At 44.2% G+C, this 8,414-nt stretch overlaps 1 long non-coding RNA gene across 1 annotated transcript; it reads right to left on the bottom strand.

The window, feature by feature from the left end:
• Nucleotides 1–5,869: 5,869 nt before the first annotated feature.
• On the bottom strand, nucleotides 5,870–6,734 carry LOC103901078. Its single transcript, XR_657704.1, has 2 exons — nucleotides 6,665–6,734; nucleotides 5,870–6,036 (listed from the first exon to the last, which is right to left on the bottom strand). It is a non-coding gene; the product is annotated as an uncharacterized LOC103901078 (long non-coding RNA).
• Between the last annotated feature and the right edge of the window lie 1,680 nt (nucleotides 6,735–8,414).

Genomic DNA, 8,414 nt, shown 5'->3' with positions numbered 1-8,414 from the left:
TTGTTTTGCTTCGGTTTTTGAATGCAATTTTCACTAGCTCAAAACTGCAAGGCAGTGTTTTTCTTTTAAGCTTAACCAAAATAGTTCGCTCTACCTGGAATTGCTATAATTTTGGTTTGGTTTGATGAATTAAAAAAAAAAAAAATCAATCTGATATGACTTGAATTTGTTGCTTTTTTGGTTGCTAATGCATCAGAAAACAATCATTTGGAGAGCTGGCTTCTGCCAATCCACTCTTAGCAACTTGCAGTGCAGGGGACATGGCTGGCATGGGAGAGTAGATGACAAGATCTACTGAGCACTTTTATTGCTTCAAAAAAAAGGGAGCAACTTCCCTGGAAAACTCTCTGGCCCAGACAATGCTGAGAGAATTGAGATGAGGGGCTGGTTCGTCTTAAACTCACTGAAATCTGCACCTCGCTGAAAAACATGTTCTTTGGAAATGCATTAAAACAGGGTTTTGAGGGCTATGAAAAAACTTTTCGATGAACTAGAAATATGTACATACCACATACACGCTCCCTAAGATTTTCATTTGCATTAAAAAAATAAAAAATAAAATACCACACTTTTTTCATTTCAGTAACAAAAACTGAATGTTTTCAGATTGGTTTTCAGCTTTAAGCCAGGTTATAGCTGCTCAGGTTGTAGTTTTATTTTGAGTATTATTGTATCATTGATTAAAATTGCTTAAAATTAAAAAAAAAAAGGCAAACCCCTTTGATTTTAAATTAAACTTCTTCTGGACAAGTCAAAACTTCTCATTCAGATTATTCTTATATTTCACAGTGCTGGTAACCACAAAGTTGCAGGGGAAAGCACTGACTTAAAAAACAAAGAGCATTCCCTCATCCTTAGGTGTCCTGAATATATTTTCATTTTAATTAGGCTGCAATAAATTAACATTTAAAGAAGTAACACACAGAATGTGATTGACGTGAAATTTAAATGGTAGTTTTTCATAGTCATGACCCATGGCACAGAGACCCAGTAGTGCTTTTGGAGCTACAACCACCACATTTGTCCAGAAACTTGGAAATTTGTGCAGAAGCTGACTTTGGACATGGGAACCACCATGGTGGTTGTGCCTGGCACTGTCCTGCATTTACAGTGGGAAATTGTTGTCTCAGGGAATAGCCCATCATAATTTATACGGGCCTTTTCTTCTTGACAGGTGGGTTTAAATGTGTGGATGTGGCCATGCAAATCATAGCTTTGGCAAATATTTTTATATGTCTGAGCATAGCCACTTTTTTGTGGAGAAAGCCATAGATCCAGCAACTCTTAATGGGACAAGATGAGATATTTGTGAAAAGAAAAATCACATCTCGCATTCCTGCCTTTGCAATATTCTCCTGGGCAATGCTGTTCCACCACCAGGAGCTCTCCCAAACCTCCCTAAAGGCAGGAGATGGAGGGGGCTAGTATTGAGGATACCCAGCGGGAAATGATTGCCCACACACTGTGCTTTCACCACCCCCAAAAATGCCAACGCAACAGATAGCAACCGAGCGCAGGGATACCCAAGGTCTCCACAAATAAAGCAGCTCAGGGACTCCAGCTCCCAGAGCTCAGTGCAGACTCATTTTCTTGAGTCCTTGGCAGTCTCCAAAGTTTCCTTGACAGAGTAAATTAGGCAGTATTGAGTTCCATGGCTAGACTTGTTCCAGGACCTGAGTGCATTTAAAGCTAGAGCAGATATGTCCGCACTGGAGCACATAGAAACCCTGTAACAGTGTCATTTGGTGGAGGGAACTCAAGACACATTTAGAGCTGGGATATATGATATACTCAGCATCTTCCTCGCTGCCAAAGCAGGGGTGAAAGACCATTAGAATAAACAAGGGTGAAGGTTTCTGTGTTTAATTACATTCCTTGGATGCTGAAGGGAAACACTCTTCAGAACAGCCACCCACCAGACAACAATGAACACAACCCTGCTAGCAAAGCTGAACTTCCCACCAGCCTGCTGGGATCTCCTCCAGAGTCCCTCACCAGGAAAACATGCACCTTCTTTGGGTCATTTCTGCACATCTCTGCTCTCCACTTCCTTATCCATCATCTCCTCTTCACTCTCTCTCCTCCCACTTTAAACACCCCCCACCATATCCTCATCTCTGCCAGCTCCTTGTATCAAAAAGGCTTCCCCAACAAATTACCACCCACATTAGAGAAGTGGTAAGAGGACATCTGAGAAGGAAAGGTCCCATCCTGAGGAACCTGGTTGTGTCACACTTGGCCATTCTTGTCATACCTGGGATGCTGTCGCCTGCCTGAAAAGATTCAAAGTAAGAATAATAATATCCTCCCACTGAATGGTCATACAACTTGACTGAGTCAACCATATTTTAAAATGGTAATCGGATTCTTCATTATAGAAATTAAGAAATACAGCCTCTGTAAATCTTTCTTTGACTTGTAACACTGTTCATACAGTTATTTGTAGTATCAGCTTGAGGTTTTTTGGTTTTGTTTTTGTTTTTCTGGTATATTCCCAGCTCTTCTCCTGGACAGCCATTTCCACTTCCTGGCTTATATTGCATGAACATTTTTTATAATACTTCTTTCATCTGATTTTAAAAAAGCTTTGATCAAAATCTCCCTTCTGAAAACTGAATGTGGTTTGAATCATCAAGCGGTGGCTATTGGTAATAAAAGGAAAGAATTGACTTTTAATGACTTTGTTGGTGTTTGTGTGATACAAAAAGAAATCACTGGGAATATACCTGCAAGTAACAGAGGCCCTTTAGTGCTTATTTTGTGTGAATTGTTTTTCCAGGCTTTTTTTTTTTTCTGCTGTTGTTAGAATTTTTATGGAGTCATCCAAGAAGCTTTGTTTGGTTTTATTTTTAAAGAATACAAATTTGTTTGACTTTTGCTTTTTTCTCTGGGGATATCTTGTGTGAAACAAAGATTTTTCACTGCAAGTCTCTTTGCAGAAAAATCTGTTCCATGAACGCTCACATTTTGAAGCAGCTCCAGAGAGGTAAACGCATGGTGACACTTGCTAATGAGCATTTTCCCCTTTCAGGCTACAGATATCTTTTTTCTCCCCCGAAAAGATATGTGGCAGAGATCATTACAAGGTCTCTCATCCACACAGTCCCCCCAGGCCACTCTTTGGTGGTGGGACCATCCCAAGATGCTTTCATTTCAATAGAAAAGAGAAAGCCGAGGAAGGTCTACATGCAATGTGAATCCCACCACAGCTAAGACAGCCGTCTGCCCCTCTCCGACATGCTCAGCCCCACATGCATCAACACCAGGGCTCGAAACTGAGAACCAGAGTCCTACAAGGCTGAGGGCAATCTGCTTTGTGTTTTCTCATGTGGTGGAAGTGCACGGGCATCTGCTTTTCATTAAAAGCAACTATTTTGGCTAGATACAGGTAGTGTGTTTTCACTCGGTAGCTCTGGCATTAAAATCTTATCTTGTGATTTACTAATTTTAGGGAAGAAAATGACAAATCTTCACTTGCAGATGTCCGGTGTTGAAGAACCCACCAAATCTGTAGCCAGGCTAGCTGAGAGCTTCCCTATGTCTGGGTATCTCGCTTGCAGCCTGAATTGGTTATGCATCGACAGCTAGATCTCTTTATGCATCTGCCTGCTCAACCAGAGAGCTGTCTGCCATCAGAAGCACTCCTGACCTAAGACATTGTAGACTGCTCTCTCAGTCATCTCCAAATATACGATTTGGTTCCTGATCTCAGGTTGTGCCCATCTCTTTTCTGCACTTCCTCCAACATCTTCGTTTCCCGGAGCCACCCATCCTAGACCTTGGCAAAGCAACATCTCTGGAACTACCCACGAGGGAAAAACTACGATTTTATGCCTTTTTTTTCTTTTAAGACAGCATCTACCCCATCCAGTTCTGCAGCCTTCCAACCACTTGGTTCTGCCCTTGAACAATACTGCAACTAACTAAGTGTGGGAATGATGATGTGGCTCATTTGAGGTTTTGTTTCCACTCAGATGAGAGTTAATCTCCCCTGTGAGTTTGAACATTTCTTTTCCTGATGAACTGTTTATTTTTTGATTCTGGATGATTTCTAAGAATAGCCGTTTGGGTTCCATAAAAATTTACTCTTGTGCTTTGATTCATTGCACTTAAAGACGCTGTTGTCATTCTCCCAAGTGTTGGCATGCAGTATTTGACAATCTTCAGTGAAGAAAATTCCTAGAATATAAGAACAAGACCTTGCGCTTTGACTTCATTTTCTTTTCCTTTCTCTGCAGATGCAAAATGGATGTTTATCTTTCATTAACAATGCCACAAGATTTTTGAAGGCATGTTCCCTTCAGTTTTTAGACTGACTCTTTTTCCGGCGTTAGATTTGCCCAGGCTTTTAGCCTTTGTTCTCTGCGGATGTTATTCTAGTGGGCCAGCGCTCCCGTAGGAAACACAACCATGGCCTTGATGTGTCATGTGGTTTCCACAGCAGTATGAGTTTGTTAAACTGGAAGAACTGGCTTGGGACTAGGCAGTAGCCAGTGACTCAATGGCTATAGTGGTTGCCTTGAAGGCAAGCATCTTCTCCTTCATGTGTGTAATGGCATTGCAGGATCAGAAGACAGCAGGGCAGCCTGCGCAAGCCCGCAGATGGGGATGGCACCTGCAGTGGGTCTCTTTGGGGTCCCAGGTCCCCTCCCATGGTGGAGCTCTTCCCAACCCTACACAGGCTGGGGCATCATCTGAGCAGGACGCACCATGAAGCAGGAGCTCAGAGTGTGGGGCTGGATGGAGAGGCCAGCGCTTGGCATTGCCCCCACGGTGGTCCATGGAGGTGCTCCAGTGGGTCTGCAACCGCCCTGTGAAATCGGTTGTTGTTGTCGGGGTTATCCCTGGCTCTGATGCTTGCACAGCAAATCGTGGAGATGTTAAAGCAGGGCTAAGCATTAGCTCTTGGCTGCCCTTTGCCAGCAGAGCATACAAGTGGGAATCCCCCAGCACAGCCTGTGCATGAATTGCTATATTCATCGCAGTAGAGGTTTCTAACCTGAACCCTGCAGATTTTCTCGTATCTGACGTAAATCTCTGGCTTATCTTCCAGCACCAGAGATACCTTTGCCATGAGATTTACCATACAGCATTAGTTCTGCCCACTCAGTTATTTTAACGCCTTTTGACCCAGGAACCTTTACAAGAATCCCCAATCACCCAAATTGTTTCAGCTGATGCCTTCTCATATGAATCATCCTAGCTCCAAGGGTTTGATTTTTGTTTATTTTTTTTATTTTTAAGACAAGCTTTCCTTATCTTTCACCTCACTGGGGTAATGTTAGGTTCCTGCAAGTGCTAGAGAGCTTCCTGGTGGCCTGGAGCTTCAAGCCAGCATCCACCCACATTTGTGGTGCCTTTGAACCACTTATAAATAGATCGCACTCATGCGGCTGTTTCATGTGCAACCATGGGACAGAGGGGAAGCGGCTCAGATCTCAGGCATAATGTACAGGCTCTGGTGTCATCCCAGCCATTCATCAATGCTGAAACCCTTATGAAATCCAGAAGAGATTCTGACATGCGATTTGCTCACTCCATCATGGGGGGCTGGGAGTGGGGAGAAAATTTTTTTAGGAAAGCAAGCAAGCAAGCAAACTGGCAGAACTCCTGCCACAAGGAATGAATTTGCACACACACTTTGATCCCTTTATGATTTTTTTATTTGTGTTAGCCACATCCTCTTCGTTGCACCACTCAGCAAAAGATGCTTTAAATTAGATGAGGCTTGGAAAACACTCTCTTTGTGGCTCCCTCCCCCCGAGCCTTGCCTGCCCCCAAGGCTTAGTATTGGTCTGGTAGCCAGAGCCTTGCCTAACATGAAACTGGCACAAATGAAAAGACGGATAAATAAACGTCCAGGAATCTTGTTTGTCATATTTAATCCATCATGTTTCCCAAACAGCCTGGTCAAAAAATTCTGCAGCAGTGTTTACATCATCCTGATTGAAAGCTACATCCGTGCATATAAATACCATTCCTGGATGTAGCTCCAGTTTCACATGAAGGCAGCTATCATCCTGTCTGCCCTCACCACTGAAAAAAAAAGAAGAAAAAACCTTTGCATTTCTTCTTTCTCTCATTCCTGCCCAATCCAGCCTCTAGCACTTGCACACTCATTTTCTTTCCTTCCTTTTCTCAAGTCTTCTGGTGAGCGTTGCCCAATTCTGTGATTTCCTCCTATACGCGATGGGTGATGAGAAACTGGAATTCATGAGACCGCGAGGAGACAGTTAATCACCATGCTAATGAAAGTGGCACAATGCAAGCACATGCAACCTGGTAGGGTTTTGCATAATCACGAGCCATGTGTCTGGTACCGTGCACTGAGGCTGGGAGCAGCAACCCTGCTTCGAGGTGGGGAAAACCACCAGAAACATGTCAAGCCAGTACAAATGAGAGACATTTTCTGTTTTAGTGACTGGAAGGAGCAAATGGAAGAGGAAAAAAGCTATTTTAACAATAGATGAAGGAGTGGGAGGTGGTCACTGATCCTACATCCAGGCAATCAAGGGCAAGCGATTATGGTGGTGAAGTTTAGAAAGGACCACAGGGAGTCCAATGCCTCCCCATGCCATGGGCCACAAAACATTTCCCAACAGCTCCAGCTCTTCAACAGAATGAACAGCTAAGGGGAAAAAAAAAGAAAAAAGGAAACTCTAACCTGCTTGGGATCAGATGGTACATTTTGTCCCATCCAAAATGAAGTTTTCTGCTTGTTTCATGGGCTTCTCTTGTTAAAAGAAAACCAACCCAAACTGTCTTTTTCCAATCTCACACCCCCTCCCAACCTTTTTTGCCATGGCTAAAATTATTCATCACACTGGACGCAAATCATCCCCTGTATATTACGTTTTTCTATGGTAAATGGTTTCAGCAGAAAATGTCATGCTAGGTTGCCTCCAGTGTTTCTCATCCCACTCAGATACGCATATTTCTATAAAATACTTTGCCCACTCAACTGTCTTTATAGAGTGAATCCAATATTGCAATGCACTTTGACACTGCCACACAGTTAAATAATTTCATTTTTTAAACCTCCCCCTCATTTGGTGGCATGATTTTTAATCACACATATTGGCAGTATTGTCCAGAGGCTGGATTTTGCAAAAGGATTGGAGACAGCCTAGAAGTGAAAGGCTTTGAAAAACTGGGCTCTGACTTGAACATCCCCTTGGGTTTGGGGCGGTTTCTGAGCCCTTATCGTTGAAAACCTCCAGCCCCAAAAGGAAATAGCACCTGTTTTATTCAGCCATGCAGCACAGACATTTCCCAGGTGCCTCTTAATACCCCTTGGAATAAAAATAAGGCTGTCAGATGATGCATCACAGATAAATCAGTATTTTGCCTGTCAGAAAGTACCCACCTCTTTATTTATAAGTGCTGTTAGCATCCCTACTTCTGAAATTAGAGCCTTGCGGAGGACTAAGACAGACAACACTATCTCAAGTAACAGCAAACCATATAACTTTATAAGAAGTTTTTAATCCCAGTAAAAAATAAGAGACTGTAAACCCACTTTTACCCTTCCTCCTTCACCTCTTGCCTACTCAAAAGCAGGAGCTGCTTCTGGCTTCCAGATGTCAAACCCACAAGCTCTTCCCCTTTTGCTATTTTTGCCGTATACTTTGATCTTTTGCAACAGCTGCCCAGGGAAGCGGGGGGAGGCACACGGGGCTGGGGGCGGTGGATGCTGCTGTGCCCCTTCTGAGCCCGCGGGCTTCGCCCCCTCGCTTCCCTTTGCTCTTCCTACAGAGGGGAGGGAAACCCACCCAAAAGGTGGGGTGTAAAACAGGGGAGAGAGGTGGGGGAGTCGTGGCAGGAAGAGATGGGCAAAAAGGCTGGGAGGATGTGAAGGGGAAAGGGTGATGGGCAGGAAGGGAGCTGTTGGGTGGGCATGACTGAGCAAAAGGGGGGCTGGAGGGCACTTGCCTGCAGATTCAGCACTAAGGTCTGAGTTGGGGTGGGTCCTGTGTGGGGTGGGAAGGAGTTTGTCCGTTAAGGCGCATTGCTTTGGGCCAAAGCAGGATGCAGGAGCTGATGCAAGCTGCTGTCTCAAGCCGCAGGGGCAGCTGGAAGTGCAGCAGACAGCACTCCTTAGCCACTGCCTGCCTTTCCCCCACCCCAAATAAATCTCACCTGCTTCAGGGACATCTGATCGCCCTGGACTTTCATTTTCCCTGTACCGAGGGTTGAACACCACAGCATTAAAGACAGGGGAATGTGCTATATATAGCGGTGTAAGTACAGTGACATATGAATCACTCGCTACCGGCAGGGTGCCTGACCTCCAGGCATCCCCAAAAGAGATGGGATTCCCTTTCAAAGGCAGCTGAGTCATGCCCAGAGCAGTGTGTCTGTTATAATTCATTGCATGATCAATGGGCTGCATCGCCCCATGGTGTCTTAGACTG

This window comes from Aptenodytes forsteri, unplaced genomic scaffold (assembly GCF_000699145.1).
Source record: "Aptenodytes forsteri isolate BGI_AS27 unplaced genomic scaffold, ASM69914v1 Scaffold443, whole genome shotgun sequence".
Lineage (NCBI taxonomy): Eukaryota > Metazoa > Chordata > Aves > Sphenisciformes > Spheniscidae > Aptenodytes > Aptenodytes forsteri.
This window is presented reverse-complemented; position numbering and strand designations above follow the sequence as displayed.